We start from the raw sequence: 21,733 nt of genomic DNA, 5'->3' as shown, positions 1-21,733 counted from the left end.
ATCCCTTAATGATAGGATCATAGATTTTAAAATGGAATAAATCTTAGAAATCACCTAAACTCATCTTTATACATAAGGAAATTAAAACCCCAAAAGGTCAAGTACCTTGTTCGTGGTGACTCAGGCAGTCAGTAATAGAAGCAAAATTCAAACTCTGATCCTTTGACTACAAATCCATCCTCGTCCCTTCTTATCACATTGATAGGATTCTTCAGAGCTTTTAACCTGTGTCACCTCACTTGACCTGAACTGGAATGTTGGCATTCTCTCGTCATTTCATTCTTTGTATTCAGTAGAATCATAGGCTTCTGCTTTTAAGATATGAGAGTGGGGGCAGCTAGGTGGCGCTAGTGGATAGAGCACCGGCCCTGGAGTCAGGAGTACCTGAGTTCAAATCCGGCCTCAGACACTTAACACACACTTACTAGCTGTGTGACCCTGGGCAAGTCACTTAACCCCAATTGCCTCACTAAAAAATTTTTAAAAATTATTAAAAAAAAAAAAAGATGTGAGAGTGAATACACTCGTTGGCCAACACACACACACACACATGCATGCACGTCAGTTTATTTTTCCAAGTAAGTTCAAATAAGGACAGTTTCCCCTTCAGAGTGATTGATAGGCAGGTCATTAAATGGTGTTACTTTTCAGACAAGTTCAGCCAAAGAATGCTCTGTTCACCAGAGAAGAGGCAAAACATAGCCCTTGCTCAGCTTCCTCTGTCCTAATGGCTCAGATTGGGAGTCCTTCCAAACAGCCGAGATGATTCAGGCCAGTGAAGCTTTAACAGCTTTACAACTTTCTATCTTTCTGAGCTTAACCAAGTAGAAAACAAGAGACACGCTGTACTGAAGGAAAGAAGACAAGGGTGTAATACTATCTTTCCCCTAGTGTCCTTCCTGGCTAGATGAAGTTCAATAATTAATACCAAAGAACCATGGTGATTCCAAGGCTACAGTGAACTACTAGGGACTGTGTTAATCTCTCTCTCTCTCCCTCTCCCTCTCCCTCTCTCTCCCTCTCCCTCCCTCCCTCCCTCCCTCTCTCTCTCTCTCTCTCTCTCTCTCTCTCTCTCTCTCTCTCTCTCTCTCTCTCTCTCACACACACACACACACACACACACACACACACACACACACACATTACCTAGACAATGGTTTGCACAAAGTAGAAAAGGATCTGGTAACCTTTAAAAGGATATTTTTTTTTAATTCTATGGACTTTGACAAGTTTAAGCAGGCTATGTCCCTTAATTGAAAAGAAGTGCAATGTTTATGTGAGCAAACAATGTAGAAGATATATGTACACACACACATATACCTATATATATACATACACACACACACACACATATATATATATATATATATATATATATATATATATATAAGTCTGACACTGGCCCTGGATTCAGGAGGACCTGAGTTCAAATCCAACCTCAGACACTTGACACTTACTAGCTGTGTGACCCTGGGCAAGTCACTTAACCCTCCTTGCCCTGCAAAAAAAAAAATTAAAGAAAAAAAAAAAGAGCCCAGAAAGCAACTTTTTGTTCTGAACTACCTATGCCCCTAAATTAGTAATATTTTAGGGAGCTGATAATTTAATTTTAGTCTGGTATTATCCTCTATCAGAGTAGAACAGAGCTGACAGCCTAATGGTCCCTCCTCCCCTAAGGCAAAAATCATAGAATTCCTTAGAAAATAGTGGGCAAGGGGCAGCTAGGTGGCACAGTGGATAGAGCACCGGCCCTGGAGTCAGGAGTACCTGAGTTCAAATCTGGCCTCAGACACTTAACACTTACTAGCTGTGTGACCCTGGGCAAGTCACTTAACCCCAATTGCCTCACTAAAAAAAAAAAAAAGTGGGCAAAATTCCAGTGATATCTATCAGTGTCTGCCCTCAAGTCATCTATCTATGAATTCGGACAACCCATGTGAACATACACATCTTACATGGGCAAAACATACTTTACAAATATGATATGCCCAAACACATGACTTGAAAGTTCCGATTCAAGCTTACTACTGCAGAGATGACAATTTCCGTATTAAGCATATAGCCTGGTGTCTAAGCAGACTGCTATGTTCAAAATCAGTTTCCTATAGATACCGACAATCTGTTTCAAGTTCAACAGGTCCCTTTAGATGTCTCTTTTTAGAAGCTCAGGTAAAACTATATTATATGAATGCAATTTATCCATATGGTATAAGAAGGGTACAAGAGGGTGACTATAAATTCTGTCAGCATAGCACAGCATGGGGATGGTAAATTGATTTTCCATTCACTGTCCCTGAAAGCTGATTTCCTTGGAAATGAAACAAGTTTGGATACAACCTTGGTAAAGACTAAATTGAAATCACTTTTTTTGGTTATATAGTTGGAATAGTTATCAATAACCACTTTTCTGCCCTATCTATCTCTCTGAATGTGAAGCAGGGAATGAAAGAGATAGACAGATGATAGATAGACAGCTGATAGATAAGAGAGAGAGAAGCATTTATTAAATGTTTACCGTGTGCTAGACACTTTGCTAAGCACTGGGGATATAAATAGAAAAGAGAAACAGTATTTGCTTTTAATAAGGTTACCTTCTTCTTAGGAAGACAGCATATATCAGGAAGTTGTAGACAGAGAAAAGTTTTTCAGACTTGGAAGTCACAGGGATGGAGACTAGAACCACAAGGCAATCAATTGATATGCCCTTCCCAGGAGCAATGGTACTGCTGATTTGGTTACTGTTACCAGAGCAGAAGATAGAAAGTAGGTATGGACATGAAGAGGTTGGGGCTGGGGGAGAAGGGAGAGGGTACCAGCATGCTAGAAGTGAAAAGAGGGTTGTGAGTGTAGGGGTATGGCTGGCCTACATCGGAAGGCAAGGTGGTCAGAGAGATGAAGGAGAAACTATCACGTTGGCCACCCAAAGAGAAGGCCAAGTTCAATTCGAACTTTTATTAGTTGGTGATAAAAGTACTGGAAATAACACATTTGTCACTTGACGGGTGAATATGAGAAGCATGTAACCACTTTGAGTGTTTCATACTAACAGGGCCCCTACAAAATTCAACATCCACCATACAAAGAGACCAAGAGAAATTTGGCAGACTAAGAGATAGCTCTTACATCCAATCTCAGTGTGTCATTATAATGTTTCGTGTGACTTTGTTACTAATAAGAATGTACCTAACTGACTCATGATGAAAAATGATCTCCACAACAAAAAAAAACAAAAAAACAAAAAAACTGTGGAATCTGAATGCAGATTGAACCACACTGTTTCTAATTTTTTTTTGTATTTTTGTTTTTTGAGGTTTTTCCCTTTTGTTCTTATTCTTCTTTTACAACAAAATTAATGCAGAAATATGTTTAATATGATTATACATATATAACCTATATTAGATTTTTTTCCTGTCTTCGGGAGGGGGAGGGAAGGGAGGGAGAGAGAAAAATTTGAAATTCAAAATCTTACAAAAAACAAATGTTGAAAACTATCTTTACAAGTAACTGGAAAATAATAAAATACTTTTAAGATTTTTTTGTTGGTGGGGCAATGAGGGTTAAGTGACTTGTCCAGGGTCATATAGGTAAGTGTCAAGTATCTAAGGCCGGATTTGTACTCAGGTCCTCCTGAATCCAGGGCCAGTACTTTATCCACTGAGTCACCTAGCTTCCCCAAAAATACTTTTAAGATTTTTTTTTAAATCTTTAAAAAAAAAAAAATGTACCTAACTGGCATAGAAATCTGGAAACAGTATGTGAAAATTCCCCTATAGTGTTGTGTGGCCACAAAATGTATGTTAAGGACAGAAAAGTTAAGGCAAAATCCATTGTCTTCCATGGAAAGAAGAATCCCCAAGACTTTGACATTTTGTCCAAATGTAATGACGATGCTGAGAAACCCTTTCTTGGGCTGGATAGAAAGCTTATGGGAGGGAGCAGCTAGGTGGTGCAGTGGATAAAGCACTGGCCCTGGATTCAGGAGGAACTGAGTTCAAATCTGACCTCAGACACTTGACACTAGCTGTATGACCCTGGGCAAGTCACTTAACCCTCATTGCCCCACAAAAAAAAAAAAAAAAAAAGCTTATGGGAGATGCTAATTTGGAGTTCACTACCATGCTTGCCCTTGTATTTCCAGAGGTTATCACAAACCGGACCCTGGCAGCTCAGTATGAACAGGACTTAGAGATTACTCAGACAATTGAAATCCCTGAAGAAGATAATGACATAGCACAATATCTGGCACATAGTAGTAATGTAATAAATGTTTATAGATTGACTAATTATAAGGAAGTGAAGCTAGAATCCAGGGTCAGAGGTTTAGTTTTATAGGGAACAGTTAGTCCTGCAGTGTCAGGAGTGATACATGGTTGGTTTCCATTTTATTATATAACTGAGAAGCTCATCTTTGGGATACTGAGAACTCCAGAGTGAATGTGGCACTTTATTATATATTTATATGTGTGTGTGTGTACACATATATGTATATGTAGTACATATACAATTCATATGGTACATATAGTATATACACACATATATACTATATATAGCATAGCCATATACACATATATACCTATATGTGTATATTTATTATATGTGTGCATATATGTATTATGTGCATTATATAATTCATATTTTGGATCTTTGTACTTAGCTGTTTGACATCATTGAGTTTCAAATATAAAATTGCTGGAGTCCTATCACAATACTAAACAGTAAATATTATTTGTTATTGTCATTCCCAATCCCTTTACATTTAAGTCATAATAAAGTTGTATTGCAGATATCTTTCTTTTTTAAAGAGCATTTGAGGGGCAGCTAGGTGGCACAGTGGATAGAGCACCAGCCCTGGATTCAGGAGGACCTGAGCTCAAATCCAGCCTCAGACACTTGACACTTAATAGCTGTGTGACTCTGGGCAAGTCACTTAACCCCAATTGCCTCACAAAAAAAAAAAAAAAAAGAGTATTTGAATCAGATTCTAATCCCACCTCTGCCATTAACTAGTTGTGCTAGTTGGATACATCTCTGTGTTCTTCATTTGTAAAATGGGGGTGAGGTGCTTATAGATTAAATTATATCTAAAGTCCTTTCTAGCTCTAAGATTTTGTGATTCATTTGGATCAAAGTTTTAGAGCTGGAAAGAAATTTAGAGCATCAAGTCCAGCCCACTCATTTTACAGATGAGGAAACTGGGGGTTTAGAGGTCAAGTGACTTGGCCAAGACCACACAACAGTGAGAAACAGAGCTGACGTTCAATCTCAGGTCTGATTCCAAACCCAGCGCTCTTTCCATGTGATAATGCTACTACTCCTATTTTTTGGGTGTGTGTGAGGCAATTGGGGTTAAGCGACTTGCCCAGGGTCACACAGCTAGTAAGTGTCAAGTATCTGAGGCCGGATTTGAACTCAGGTCCTCCTGAATCCAGGGCCGGTGCTTTATTCACTGCACCACCTAGCTGCCCCCAAGAGCTGTATTCCTTCCCAGCGGGAGGAGAGGATACTGAGTTCAGGGCTAGATAAAGGAGGAAACAGTAGCTGGTGATAGTGACATCTGCAGTTCCCTCCCTCAAACCAAAGACTTCATGTGAGACCCCAGTAGGGGAACTCTAAAGCAGCAGTTCACTGACTTTTTGGTCTTTGAATCCCTTTACAATATAAAAATTGAGGAACCCCCCCCCAAGCATTTGTTTGTGTGGCTTGATATTTATCAATACTTTCCATATTGGAAATTGAAAGTCCTATTACTATTATGAAAATAGTTTTGATATCCAGGATCCCCTGAAAATGACACCCAGGAGAACTACTGTTCCAAAAGAACAAGTGGAGTATATGGTGGTGGTGGCAGCAGTAGCTGCTGTTGTTTAATCTAAGGAACTCATTCAGTTGCCTGCTGCTCCATATATCATGGAAAGACCCTGCCACCACTCTTTTCTCCTTTTTTGAAAGAACTTCCCCAAAAATCCCTCTGATGGAGAAAGTCCTACCCTCCAGTTCTGATCTCAAGTTAGCTTTCTCTATTCTGATGCTGGAAAGAAATGCAACTACCAGGGGTTTTTTTTTGGCCAGCCCAACCTTTAAAGTAGAGCTGTTAACTTTAATAAATAATAACATTAAGAACATATTCCATCACAGATGTATTCAGTCTTATCAACTGGGTTAAGAATTCTGATGCATTTTGTCACTGGGAAATCAATTTTGTAAATAAGTGGACCTATTCAAGTGGCCTCAATAAATATTTAAGGGCCTACTATGTGCCAGGCACCGTGCTAAGGATCAGGGATACAGAAAAGAAAAATGGCACCATCTTGCCCTCAGGAAACTTAGGTATGTACACAAAGTAGAACGTGATAAGTGGAAAAGAAAGGCTCAGATATTGGGCTCTAAGAAACTGAGAAGGGAGAGGTCACTCTTAGCAATAGAAAAAGGGTTCAATATGGAGGAAGTTGTACCTGAGTTGAGTCAGCTTTGAAAAGAAAGAATTTTGAGAAGGGGCAGCTAGGTGGCACAGTGGATGAAGCACCGGCCCTGGATTCAGGAGTACCTCAGTTCAAATCCAGCCTCAGACACCTGACACTTACTAGCTATGTGACCCTGGGCAAGTCACTTAACCCCCATTACCCCGCCAAAAGAAAAAAAAAGGATTTTTGAGGAGCAGAGATGTGGAAGGAAGGTGTTCTTACCATTGGAAAATGCCTGTATGGATCTATGGAAGCAGAAGAATGTGGTGTAAGATCTCGAATTAGCTAGAAATTCAGTTTGTATTAGGGGAGTATATTAGGGGAGTAATCAGAGCAACCTCCTGATCTGCTGGACTGGAATACTTCCCTTGCAGCTCTCTGAAGATGAACATGTACTATGAGTCAGCACTGAAGAACTTGCATTTTGGAATGTAATAGAAAACAATTTCTCACATTATTTCCTCTTAGAAATTATTATAGTACTTTAAACAGTATGGTAACATATCTGTCATTCAAAAATTCCATGACAGTCACAATAACTTAAAAGAACATTTATATAGTGTTGGTAATATTAAATTTTGACCATGCCGAGTTAAAAACAAAGAATTCCTACCCGGCAGAATAATTTCAAGATGATCTGGTCACATCATGGGCATAGTTGGGGGATTTCTTAAATTTTGTTTTTAAATAAAATTCTTTTACAAATAAGGAAATAAAATTAAGAAAAGGTATACACTTTGATGGAAAAACTTTAGACTAGCGATGGTTTGTTAAAAGAAGAAAAACCAAATGTAAGGTGCATATTGAGGTTCTGTAATGCAACACCTCAAATTTATAACAGCCTGAAGTATTTGAGATTATGAAATCCCAATGGTTATAATCAAATCACTTTAGAGCTGTTCCATTTCTAGTATCTTATTTCAGCATGACACGCCAATTAGCAGATTGTGCTGAAGTGTGTTAAGATTCTGTATGGTGCTGTCAACCTACCCCCTTTACACTGGCTTCTGTCCCATGGGACAGCAAAAGTAGCCTGATTTTCAATGCTCTATATGGTAATAATGTTTATCAACATGCACTTCACTTAGTAAAGCCCACATTCCTTTAAGCATCAAAAGACAACATCAAAAGCAGACTGTGGGGCAGCTAGGTGGCGCAGTGGATAGAGCACCGGCCCTGGAGTCAGGAGTACCTGAGTTCAAATCCGGCCTCAGACACTTGACATTTACTAGCTGTGTGACCCTGGGCAAGTCACTTAACCCCAATTGCCTCACTTAAAAAAAAAAAAAGCAGACTGCCTGTTGCTGGTGTCAGTGGTCCAGGTAAAGTGGGCCCAAATCAACTTGGTATCTTCTCTTTCATTTAGATCTTCAAATGATTTGATTGATAAAGCTTGCTACCCTTCTCCTGATAGAAAGGTGGTAGATTCAGCGTGCAGATTGAGATATGAGTTGGTTGGTTTGGGGGTTTGGGGACATGATGAATGCAGAATCTGTTTTGTTTTACTATGTCTATTACAAGGGATTTGATTTTCTTTCTCTTTCAAGGGAGGGGAGAGGCCATTATGGAGGAAAAAAACATTTTCATTAATTGACAAATAAAAAATTTTAAATGCCACTGAATATATATGGCTGCCTTCTTATATATTTTAGACCCTGTATACTAGGGATACAGAGAGTTAGTGGGCTTCCTTATTTTTTCTTCAGAAAGGCTTTTTTGTTCAAGAAGAGAATGATTGATGTGTCTGAAAACCATCTGTTGTTACAAATGCTGTCAAACAGTTTCATACTTTGATGCGTTCTGTTCGTCTCTTCCTCTTCAGCTATGCTGAGGCCATAATCACTGTCATACCTTCAAAAGAGTATCTGCTGTTTTCATTCAGCTTATTGACCACCCCACATCAAACATCTTGAAGTTCAGGTCTTTGAAGATGAAATGAGTCTCCACTATACCTATGGCTTTGCTCTCATCTGGAAGACATCTTGTGAAGTTAGAATATGGCTGGTTTGAGGTAGTCCATCTAAGTGATTTAGGTAATATGATTCTAAGTCATTGAGATAATATTCCCTTGACCTGATGAAGCAGGCTTACACCCTGACATCTTGCTGTAACCATTTAATCCCTCCTTCTAGTTCTGGGGTAATGACCTCCTCCTCCCCCTCTTTCAGGACTACTAGTTAAAACAGTCAAGACATCACCCGTGATGTCTTTGGTCCTCTTTGAAATGAAGGATGAACAACAACAACCAATTAAAACAAACAATTGCTGAATATCATTGACTCTAGAAGCTTCTTTAGTCATCTCATAGTACTTATTCTAATTGATAGCATATGCAGTTTTTCTCTAGCTGTATTCAGGAATGATTTTCATCTTGTTTTATGATAATGCTTTTACTGGATTTGCCAGCAATAAGCTCACCCTCCTCCTCCTTTTTCCTCCTTATCCTTTTCCTCCTCTTTTCTTCATCATCATCTTCTTTTTCTTCTTCTCTTTCTCTGACTGTCCCTCTCTCAGCAGCAGCTTCACCTTTTGTCCACTTTCTTTTTTTATTTAGTATTTTGGTATTTTATTTTTCCCCAAGGACATGTAAAAACAATTTTTAATATTCATCTTTAAACCTTTAAGTTCCAAACACTCTCCCCTCCCTCCCCTTCATTGAGCAGGCAAGCAATTTGATAGAGATAATACATATGTAGTCATATAAAATATATTTCCATATTAGTCATATTGTGAAAGAAAACATAGGGGCAGCTAGGTGGCGCAGTGGATAGAGCACCGGCCCTGGATTCAGGAGTGCCTGAGTTCAAATCCGGCCTCAGACAATTAACACTTACTAGCTGTGTGACCCTGGGCAAGTCACTTAACCCCAATTGCCTCACTAAAAAAAAAAAAAAAGAAAAAAAAAAGAAAGAAAACATAGACCAAAAAAACCCAACCCCACAAGAAAAATAAAGTTTAAAAATGTGCTTCACTCTGTATTCAGAAACTATCAGTTCTTTCTCTGGGGATGCATAGCATTTTTCACCATAAGTCTTTCAGGGTCATCTTGGATTATTGTATTGCTAAGAATAGCTAAGTCATTCACAACTGATCATCTTACAATATTGCTGTTAACTTTGTACACAGTACATTTCACTTTACATCAGCTAATGTAAGACTTTCCAGATTTTTTCTTAGAGCATCCTGTTCATCATTTATTTTAGCAAAATAGTATTCCTTCACAATCACACACCACAATTTGTTCAGCCATTACATCCCCTCAATTTCCCAGTCTTTGACACCAGAAAAGAGCTGCTGTAAATATTTTTCTTCATATATGTCCTTTTCCTTTTTGGTTTTCTATCTCTTTTGGGATACCGACCTAGTAGTGGTATTGCTAGGTCAAAGAGTATTCATGGTTTTCTAGCCCTTTGGGCATAATTCCAAATTGCTCTACAGAATGGTTGAATCAGTTTACAACTCCACCAACAGTGCATTAATGTCTCACTTTTCCCACATCCCCTCCAACATTCATCATTTTTCTTTTCTGTCCTATTAGCCTTTTGGCCACTTTCTTAGCCATTATTGGTCCCAATGATCAGGGGTAGAGGGAAAACCATACCAGAGATGACGGGTGACTGATTGTACAAGCTTTTCCTTGGTAAATGAGAAGATAGCTTCTCTCCTCTCATCCAAGCAGCTATGGCAGCTACGTCTACATAACAGCAAAGAATGTGTGTTTACTTAAGAAAGCTGCAAACTAGACCTTAAGTCCCTAGATGCCTCTTCTGTTTTGTGCTTTCTTCCCTGAACCTGTATCACAAAAAGTGAATATGGAATATGGACATTTCCGGTCTAGGTGTTAACCTGATAAGTTTGAATGGTCAAGGGTTGTTCAGCTGGTGCCCGATGTCCAATCAGAAGCACTTTCTGAAATCACAACACTTTCCTTGGGGCGCAATCCTATCCCATGTTATCCTATTCAAGTCCTATACATATTAGCTGTGTGGCTATGACTAAGTCACTTAACCTTTCGGTGTCTCCAGTCAATTCCGTAAGCTATACTGATTTGTTGCCAATCCACATGTCAGTAAAATCACAATTCCATTTTTTGGATGTCCTGGAAAAACTTTTGTTCCATTGGCATAGTCTTCACCAGCCCACAATTACCTTCACAAAGTGATGAGGCACTGGATTTGGGCTTCAATTTAAAAAACAAAAAACCCTCATGGTTAGTAGTGATGTCGGTACCACTACTACTAATGATTCCCTATCATGTGTTTGATAATGGGAAGCTCGTAACAGTTACAGCATAACCAAATCCAACTCCAGAGTTCAAGGAACTGAGAATAAGCATGTCCTGGATGGCATGGCTACACTTAAAACAACTCATATCTTTTCATTGCTGCCAGTGACCTCTAGTGGCTAACATGGATATTGATAGCAATGACAGTTTTCACCTGTATTTTTCCTTTCTGATTTCAATTCCATTTAAGCCCCTACCAATCGAAGGTACTATGATAGGTTCCAGCAATGCAAAAAAAGGGGCAGTATGGCATATTAGAAAGGGAGCTAGCCTGTGGGCTAGCCTGTGTGACTCTGAGCAAGTTATTTCACATCTACAAAGGGTTAAATTGAATTTAAATCAGGCAACTTTCTAAGGCTTAAAGGTGCAAAATAGGTACTAGATATGCACAGAAAGAGGAAGTTTTCTATGCCAGTGGTTCTCAAAAATTATTGTTGGGTTTTTTTTTTCCTTTCTCGCCCATGGCACTGTATTAAGAGTCACACATGGGGCGGCTAGGTGGTGCAGTGGATAAAGCACTGGCCCTGGATTCAGGAGTACCTGAGTTCAAATCTGGCCTCAGACACTTGACTTACTAGCTGTGTGACCCTGGGCAAGTCACTTAACCCCCATTGCCCAGCAAAAAAATAAAAAAAGAGTCACACATACAAGTTTATATGATTTGCAGCACAATTAGTTCTAACTCAGCACAACCTCTTTGAGGGCCATTGACCTATACCAATGAAATCACAGTTTTAAAAAAAGGCAAGTCATCAGTTGGGTCCTGGGGATACAAAGACCAAAAATAATCATCATCACCACCACCATCATCATCAAGGAGTTTACAAACTCATAGGAAGATAGGGCATTCACAGTAACTGCAATACAGAGTAGAATAAGAAAAGGGCAAAGGGCAGTCTGTTGATAAACATCGGTTAAACACTTACCTATACCTGATGTTATGGGGGAAATGGGTGGTGGGGGTCCTTAGGTATTCCTCTTTAAAGAATGAAACCCTCAGGGCAGCTAGGTAGCACAGTGAATAGAGCACTGGCCCTGGATTCAGGAGGACCTGAGTTCAAATGCGGCCTCAGACCCTTGACACTTACTAGCTGTGTGACCCTGCGCAAGTCACTTAACCCCCATTGCCCCACCAAAAAAAAAAAAAAAAAGAATGACACCCTCTCGCACACAAATCCAATTAGAATAAAATAATCTTTGATTTGGGTGTTAGAGAAAGGAACCAAGACAGAAGTCAAACTTCTCTCAAGGAGAGATAGCACAGAGACATGATTCTCTGAGATACCTATCTCTACAATCAGAAGAAAGGAAAAAGCTTTTATAGATGGTAGATGGGGGCGATCACCTGAGGGTGGAATGTCCCTTATTGGGGGTGGGTTGAGAGAAGTCCAATGAGGGGTGGTTGGAGCTATCTCTGTCCCCTTGGCACCACTCAGGCAGCAGCCATACCTAATAGGTTTATCTCTCTTGCTTCTCAAGGTGCGTTTGTCCTTCAGTTTAGCTTCTCAAGGAGAGTTACCCCAGACCCTGTCCTTTAGTTTAGCCATCCAGTTTAAACTTTAATAGTCCAAAATTCCCAACCCCATAACACCTGGTACTCTCCTAAACACTGGGGAAATTCAATTTAGTTCAACAAGCATTTGTTAAGCTCCTACTATGTGCAAAACAGCATGATGAAACTGGGAATACTAAGAGAAAAATGGGAGGAGAGCTATTAGATAACTTGTGGAAATTATCATATTACGAGTCAATCAAGAAGCATTTATTAAGCATTTACCATGTGCCAGGCACTGTGCTAAAAAACGAGGCATACAAAGGAAGGCAAGAACAGTTTCTGCTCTCAAGGAGTTTATATTCTAATGGAGGAAACAAGGTGAAAACAACTATGTGCATTCATGATATATACAAGTTAGATTAGAAGTGATCTCAGGGGGCAGCTAGGTGGAGCAGTGGATAAAGCCCTGGCCCTGGATTCAGGAGGACCTGAGTTCAAATCCAGCCTGAGACACTTGACACTTACTAGCTGTGTGAACCTGGGCAAGTCACTTAACCCTCATTGCCCCACCAAAAAAGAAAAAAAAAGAAGTGATCTCAGAAGAAAGAGATTAAAATTAAAGGGAACTAATAAAGGCTTCTTGAAGAAGGTGGTTTTTAAGAGTGGTAGAGATGTGTTCCTATTTGTAGGTAGAAAGGCGAACCCTTAGGATGAGTGATTAATCAAAGTTGTTTCAGGTAGACTTGTGCCTACAACAGAGTATAGGGTTGTTGTTTTTCTTTAAGAGAAGGGAAATTTAATTTTATGGATGTTCATTGTGAAGTTATTATATAGTTCATTTTCTACACACTTTGGCATTCTCTTGAATACCAAACCAATACCAAATGATACATTATTAGATATTTGGAAACTCCATGCAATATACTTGAATTATAGCTTTAGTCCCCACACTGTTGTGAAACTGGGGACCTCTAAAATCAACTAACTCTGAAGTAGATTGTAAAACTTCTGAAGTAGAAAGTAAGCTTATTGAGGTGAAGGACTGTTGTTTTTTGTTTGTTTGTTTGTTTGTTTGTTTGTTTTGTCTCCCTGTCTCCAGTGCTTTGAACATAACGGGTACTTAAATGCTTACTGAACTGCTTAATTGAACTTGAACAATAGCTAAATATCCAGATATTATCACACTAACAAAAAAAAAATGGGATCAATAAAAGCACATATATGGAACCAAAAGGGAAAGTGTAACTAGGGTGAGCTCACATGCAGATCCACTAATGCAACATCTCCACATGAAGAAGCTAAGTAGTTTGTTTTGGGGAGAAGTGATGACATGGAGTTGAAGTACCTAGGAGAGCACATGCGAACATTCTGTAACTGGTTCTTATCTGTGTTGAAGAAGAGACTTGTTGACAAGCTGCAAAAGTATTCAGTAAAGTCTATCAGTTTCAGCCACTTCTTGTATCTAGTGTAAGCCTTTGAAGCTTCTCCCCTCCAAAGCCACATGGCCCCATGAAAGAGCCCCATTCCTCTATATTTGTTGTTTTCTGTTATAGAGGAAGGCAATGGAGAGTTGTGAGTTTCAACAGGCTCCTCTACATCCTGGAATTCCAGAATCCATGTAGAATTGATGCCTTGAAGAGCAAGAGGTGACCTTTGGGGAGTGACCTTCAGGACTCCAGCCTAGCAGGAGCTGAGGCAATGAGAGATGCCTGGACATGAATTTGGTGGAGATTACTGAGCTAAATTTTGAGCCTACCCTGCTCAGAGATAGAGGTGGCTTAGAGAAGAATATGTCCTCAAGGTATCAGAGAAAACTGTATCTTTGAAGTAAATACATCAAGACTTCTGAGGCAGAGCCAAGATGGCGGAAGAAAGGCAGTGAGCTCTCAAACTCACAACACACTCGATCAAAAAAAATCCAAGTAATGCCATAGGACAATACCTGGAGCAGTAAAACCACCAGAAGAATGTGCTGAAATCATCTTCTAACCAAGAACGGCTTGGAAGGTCAGAAGGAGGGAGCTGCTGTGCTGAGACAGGAGTGGAGCCCACCCCCACAGTCACCCTGACACAGATCCAGTCCCAGGAAGGCCTCACCAGAGAAGGAGACACCCAGAGCCTCTGAATCAGCTAAAGAGTCACTGTCAACAGGAACTCACAGTCTGGTGAGAGGGCTGAGCCCTTAGCAGGGGGGAGACTACAGGAGTCTATGCTGAAACTGAGGCAGAACTTGGGTTTTTCACCCCTTGTGGGAACCAGGAGGTAGGCTTGAGTAGCAGTGGCCCAGGTGGGGGAGGGGCACAGGCTCATAGGAGCTGACAACCACAACACACAAAGCTGGTTGATTTGCAAGTTGTTCTGGGGTCATCTAGGACCAGGAAACAGGCCGGGCAAGGGAAGAACCTGATTCTCCTTAAATCATACCACCTGGGACTTCTTAAGCTTGGGATACTGCAGCCTGGAAACAGTGCCCCACTTTAAGGAGCTAAAAGTCAAGTAAAAGAAAGGAAAGATGAGCAGACAGAGAAAGGCGAGGACCATAGAAAGTTTCTTTAGTGACAAGGAAGATCGAGGTGCACCCTCAGAGGAAGATGTCAATGTCAGGGAACCTATATCTAAAACTTCCAAGAAAAATATGAATTAGTCTCAGGTCATAGAGGCACTCAAAAAGTACTTTGAAGACAAAGTTAGATAAGTAGAGGAAAAAACAGAAAGAGAAATGAGGGTGATGTAGGAAAGACATGAGAAAAAAGTCAACAGCTTGAAAAGTCAAATTGGCCAAATGGAAAAGGAGGTGAAGTAAATACATCTTTGCAAGCTAATTGATGTTGAGTGGTTAAGTGGAACTGGGGCACTAATTATTGAATAATTGAAGAAACATAGGTCTTGGGAACTAGAATTAATAGCCTTAGAGATCTCTCCCAATCCCTCCAGAGTATTCTAGAAGAGAAAAGGGGGGAGGGGGGCAGCTGCAGCAACCTGGGTCTGGGAGAACCAGAGAGCATCTACTCTTCAGAAAGAAATTTTTAAAATTTAGAAAATTTCTCAACAAACAATCCCCACATTAGTGCATTTTCCTCTCTTCTTTCAGAGAAATTCAGAAAGGAAGCCCCTTTATCCAGATAACCCTGGAAAACAAAAGCCATTTACTTTTATTTTTGTGTGTACAAAGAAGTTGTTAATAAATGTTGACTGAATTAAATTTAAAGCACTTTCCTCACAATAATTCTATAAGGCACGTGGTATCAGTATTATTCTCCCCACTTTAGAGATGAGTAAACTGAGCATCAGAGAGATTAAAGGACTTGTACAAAATCAGATAGCTAAAAGAGCATTGGAGAAAGAACGTGAACCCAGGTCTCTCCTGACTCCAAGTTCAATGTCTTTCCACTAAAGAATGGCTAACTGCCTCTCCCACAGAATTAATGCCATTTTTACCCAACTCAGCGTTCTTATAGGGAAATTGTACAATACACCATACAAGAGGCTCACTTATGAGGAACACACCTAAGCTTGCTTGATCAGTCACATGGATAGCCTGCTGCACAAGCTGTCTTCTAAAAACTGCCACTCAAAACTCAAATCCAATTAAATCCTACCCATTCTTCAAGATTTATTTCAAATGCTACCTTCTGGGTTAAGCTTCCCCAATCTCCCCAGTCAGAAACATTCTTTCTTTCCTTGAACCTCACATAATACTTTGTTCCTACCTCTCATGAATTTATTTCATATTTTACATTGCATAATTACCTGTGGAGATGTTATATCTTTCTCTGCCACCTTCCTTCTCCCACTCCTACTATATTATAAGCTCATTGAGGCTGAAACTGTGTCTTATCTTTGTCTAGTGTTCAGCACATACTATGCTTTTAATAAATTGTTCAATGTTATTGAATCAATATGGCAAAATCACATGAAAATTACATGGTGAATTACACGGTACAGATTAGAAGTATATACACTTCAGGCAAGTCATATGGGGGGGCGGGGCAAACAAATTAAAACGTGATTAGTTTGACAAAATAAATTAAAATACAATAAAACATTAGATAATAAAACATTACATTTTAAAACTGTCAAGATACAGCCTACTGGGATCCTGACATATCATTTTGTGGCTGCCATTTCTGTTTGAGGTTGAAGTAATTGGTCTAGAACAGGACTTCTTAAACTTTTTCCACTCACAACCCTTTTTTTTTTTTTTTGGTGGGGCAATGGGGGTTAAGTGACTTGCCCAGGGTCACACAGCTAGTAAGTGTCAAGTGTCTGAGACCGGATTTGAACTCAGATCCTCCCGAATCCAGAGCTGGTGCTTTATCCACTGTGCCACCTGTCTGCTCCCCCCCACAACCCTTTTTTGCCAGAGAAAATTTTACCTGACCCCAGGTATATAAAATAGGTATAGTAACCTTTTACTGTTGCCAAATTTTTCATGACCCCCGCATTCAGTTACTCGACCCCATATGGGGTCTCGATCCATGGTTTAAGAAGCTTTAGTTTAGAAAACCAATTCAGTTAAATTAAAAGTTCTTTGTATAGTAATAACTTATACAATTCAACAACAACTACTACTACTATAATAGTATTTACAGAGCTCTTTAATGTTTGCGAAATGCTTTACAAATATTATTTCATTTGTTCCTCATAATAAACCTAGAAGAAAGGTGATATTATGATCTTCATTTCACAGATGAGGATATACAGAAATTAAGTGACTTGCCCAGGTTCACATGGCTAGTTAAGTGTCTGAGGCAAAATTTGAAAGCAGCTGTTCCTGCTTCCCATGTGGCTAGATGACTTAGAAGATAAAGTGTTGGGCCTAGAGACAGACTTATCTTCCTGAATTCAAATCTGGCCTCAGACACTTAATAACTGTGTGACCCTGGGCAAGTCCTTTAACCCTGTTTGCCTAGGTTTCCTCATCTATAAAATAAGTTAGAGAAAGAAGTAGTAAATCACTCTAGGATCTTTACCAAGAAAACACCAAATGGGGGGGTGGGGGGGGGAGGAGGGAGCACACAGCTAGGTGGTGAAGTGGATAAGGCACTAACTGGCCCTGGATTCAGGAGGACCTGAGTTCAAATATGGTCTCAGACAATTGACAATTACTAGCTCTGTGACCCTGGGCAAGTCACCTCATTGCCCTGGAAAAACAAACAAACAAATTAAAAAACAGCAAATGGGGGTACAAAGAGTTGGACACCATTGAAAAACAACTGAAAAACTTCACAATTTCAGATCTAGCACTCTATCTATTGTACCTTCCATCCACCAAATGAAAACAATGGCATACCCTTCTTCTAGCTTTTGACTCTGAAGTCCTGGTCTTTATGTTGTTTTATGAATAATGATAATGGTACTTTCCATTTATATGGTGCTTTATAGTTTACACACATTATTTCATATATGAGAGGAAATGTGACATAATTGATAGTAAGCTGGCCCTGGAGTCAGGAAGACCTACGTTTCTGTTCTGTCTCTAACACATACTGGCTACAAGCCTCATGACAAGTCATTTAGCATCTCAGGACTCTAGACAACTCTCTAAGATGATCATTTGGAGAATAAGTACCAATTTGCATTAATAGAAAGAATTTCTAGAAGTTTATACCATGGAAATCACAGGGAAGGGAGTAGGGATAAAATTTAGAATTCAAAACTTTAAATAAAGGAATATTTATTAAGAGAGAGAGAGAGAGAGAAATCACAGGTTGGGACCAGAAAAAAATGCCTATATTATTTTACAGAATCATAGAGCCAGAAGAGAAGTTAGAGGTCATCTATTTCAAACCCCTGCTTTTGCACATGAGGAAACTTAGGCTCGGAATGACTTGCCTAAGGTCACAGGTAATAAGTAGGAGAGAAAAGATTAAAACCCAGGTCTTTCAATAACAAATCCAGTGCTCTCTGCTCTACAACATGATTTCATTTTTGCTGTTGTTCAGTTACATCCATCTCTTCATGACCACATTTGGAATTTTCTTGGCAAAGATGCTAGAGTGGTTTTCTATTCCCTTCTCCAGCGCATTTTACAGATGAGGAAACTGAGACAAACAGGGTTAAAGTTACTTGCCCCAGGGTCACACAGCAAGGGTCTGAGGCCAGATTTGAACTCAGAATGAGGAGTCTTCCAGTCTCCAGGGCCTGTGCTTTATCCACTAAACCACCTCGTTGCCTTCATTTAGTCCTGAAGTAGGCAGAGTCTTTTCTGCCCCATTTTATAGATGAAGAAGTTGAAGGTCAGGGAGTTCTACTGACTAGGGCAAGCTCATAGAGCAAATTACTATTAGAAACAGGTCTGTAGGGCAGCTAGGTAGTGCAGTGGATAAAGCACTGGCCCTGGATTCAGGAGGACCTGAGTTCAAATTCGATTTCAAGTCTCTTTCCAGGACATCACAAAGGTACAAACTGCCATTCACTCAGATTATTTCACAAATGTTCTTTACTCTGAAACTCTTGAACAGTATAGTGTGGGTGTTCAAAATAATGCCATGAACTCAGAGGCTTCAATTTTTCCACATTTAATATTTATAACCACAGAATAACTGGGGGAAAAGGAAACTTCCTGATTTATTTTTTATCTCACTGCCGTTTTCTTTCTTGATTTATTTTTGCTTTTCATTTCATTGTATTCGTGGAGTATGCTACAATAAACTGAATGTGACAGACAAGTTTCACCAATAAACGTTCATGAAAACCTTCTCAGATAGCACACAATAGTTCTCTGGGTCTATGCAGATGACAAAGGTATGAAGCAGGTGGTGCACGAATAGATATTATACTGAAAAAATGTAAAACGAAATTCAGTTTTCTCAAATTTCCCCTGAAGAAGTGCAATTAAATGTTTCACTGCAGAGAAGAAAATTTGTCTCCTTGCAAAAAGATCTTTCATGATAGAATCACCAAAGGGAGACATGCCCAAGTAAGAAATTGTGAAAATGACTATGGTGGTGGGAGAGGGATGATTGAGCAATGATTTGGTGTTCAAGTACAGTCCAGTGGAGCCAGTGGACTGAAGATAGGCTAGGCAATCAAGAGGGCAGCGAGGTGGCACAGTGGCTAGAGTGTCTGGTGTACAGTCACAAAGACTCTTCCTGACTTCAAATCTGGCCTCAAACACTTATCATAGGCAAGTCACTTAACCCTGTTTGCCTCAGGTTTCTTCATCTGTAAAATGAGCTAGAGAAGGAAATGGCAAACCACTCCAGCATCTTTGCCAAGAAAACCCCAAATGGGGCCATGAAGAATTGGACACGACTGAAAAGCAGCTAAAAAACAAAAGGCAATCAAGATAAGTATCTGCAATAAAATAAGAAAACTCCACAATATGAGCATTTCTTTCCTTAACTTTTCTCTCCGTACCAATGGTTTATCATCTGTAAAATTAGGATTATAAGGCCTGTAACACTTACTTCATAGGATGGCTGTAAGGAACAACTAAGATATGTGTAAAATACCTAGAAAGCCATAAGGAACGATGTAAATGTAAGCTACTTGTTTTCTCTCTCTTCTATTATCTAGTTGAATTATAAAGTCTCTATTTTATTTCATGAAAGATACATCTGCTTGGATTGTTTAATTGAGCATATCAGATCACACACACTACCAGTAGGCTTTTTTTGTGCTTGAAATCTTAAAAAGTATCAGAAATTATTATAGACCCTAAGTGTTTCTGCCCTGTTCTAATATAAATGCACTTAAACAAAATGAGGTGGTAAATGGGGGGAAGAAAACACTAGGAGGAGACAAATACTTATCAATGTATTTTTTCCATTTCAATCAGGTCTGACTTGAAGGTTCACTTATGTGTTAATGGTAAAGTCAATCTGAGATTCCAAGGCTCTAACCCATGGCATGAAATGATGTACCTTTTGAAAGATACTTTTATGAGGCTAAAATTACACCCTTTAATAATAACTGTAGAATGAAATGGATAACCAGGTAAGTTAATGCAATAGAACTATTGAGGAAAAAAAGTAGAACTATGAATGGAAAAGATTTGTATTTTATAAATATACTCAAAAGAAAAATTATGGAAGAAAAATTATTCAATAAATACTAATTGGAAAATTGTAAGACTGTAAGGCAATGGGTGGCCAATTGTTAACATTTCAGTATAAGTATTATATCTCAGAAATCAGCAAAGGCCACAGTAAATCAGGGCTTGACTTATTATTTTTTGATTGTATCAACTTAAGAAGGTGATGGTGAAAATGTTAATAACTAAATTAACTTATAATCAAATTAAAAATGAATAAATAATAAATTAAATTAAAAGATTAAATGCAAAAGTGTGTTGTGCTTTGCAGAGACAGTCATTAAACATTTACCAGCACACCCCTGTTTTGGTTCTACATCTCACACAATATACCACAACAAATTCTAACTAAATCAGTGCTATAAATATATTTTCAATCATTTTAAGAACCAAAAGAACAGGGAATATGTTTGTCTCAATTATAAAGAAAAGTGATATTTTTTAAACCAACTAGAAAGAAGAAATGATTGGAGATAAAATTGATGGGCTTGATTACATAAAGGTAAGGAATTTTTGCACAACAACAATAAATTCTTTAAAATTAAAAGATAGGGGCAGCTAGGTGGCACAGTGGATAGAGCACCGGCCCTGGAGTCAGGAGTACCTGAGTTCAAATCCGGCCTCAGACACTTAACACTTACTAGCTGTGTGACCCTGGGCAAGTCACTTAACCCCAATTGCCTCACTAAAATAAATAAATAAATAAATAAAATTAAAAGATCAGGAAAAAAATATTTGAAATACACTTATCAGATAAAGGTATCACATCCAGAATTTATTTCCCAATGGAGGAATCAATAGCCAAGATAATTTATGAAGGAAGAAATACAAATTATTATTTATAAAAACATGAAAATAGGGGGCAGCTAGGTGGTGCAGTGGATAAAGCACCGGCCCTGGATTCAGGAGGACCTGAGTTCAAATCCAGCCTCAGACACTTGACACTTACTAGCTGTGTGACCCTGGGCAAATCACTTAACCCTCATTGCCCCACAAAAAAACAAAACAATAACAACAACAAAAACCCCATGAAAATATACTCAAACTCACCAATAACCAGAGAAATGCAAATTCAGATACTGCTAAAATACTATCTTATAACCACTAGGAAGGGTTCTTGCTCAACCTACTAAAACAAAGAAGACTGAGGAGGTTCACATCCGCTGAGTGACCCTGTCAAAGTAAAAAAAGGCCTGCAATGGCAGCCAAAAGTCCCTTTTCTCATTAGCCAGGAGTTTGAATAGCAACCAATTCCCAAGGGATCCCTACCCTTTACCCTACCATCCTCCATATGAATCATCATCAGTCCTCCAACCTTGAACCTGAACACGGGGTTCAGGTTCTCTATACTGTCCTTCCTATGCCTGGTCCTGCTTACCCCAGATAATAAATCAATAAAAATCCACCATTCTTTTGCAGTGTGGGATGCCCAGTTCTATCTGGGTCCCAACAGA

At 39.2% G+C, this 21,733-nt stretch overlaps 2 pseudogenes; one reads left to right on the top strand and one right to left on the bottom strand.

The window, feature by feature from the left end:
- The first annotated feature begins 2,717 nt into the window (after nt 1–2,717).
- LOC122751158 lies at nt 2,718–5,873 on the top strand (annotated as a pseudogene).
- Nucleotides 5,874–7,731: 1,858 nt separating this feature from the next.
- Nucleotides 7,732–21,733, bottom strand: part of LOC122751148 — a 37,554-nt pseudogene continuing 23,552 nt past the window's right edge.

The sequence above is a fragment of the Dromiciops gliroides genome, chromosome 1, assembly GCF_019393635.1.
Source record: "Dromiciops gliroides isolate mDroGli1 chromosome 1, mDroGli1.pri, whole genome shotgun sequence".
Taxonomy (NCBI): domain Eukaryota; kingdom Metazoa; phylum Chordata; class Mammalia; order Microbiotheria; family Microbiotheriidae; genus Dromiciops; species Dromiciops gliroides.
This window is presented reverse-complemented; position numbering and strand designations above follow the sequence as displayed.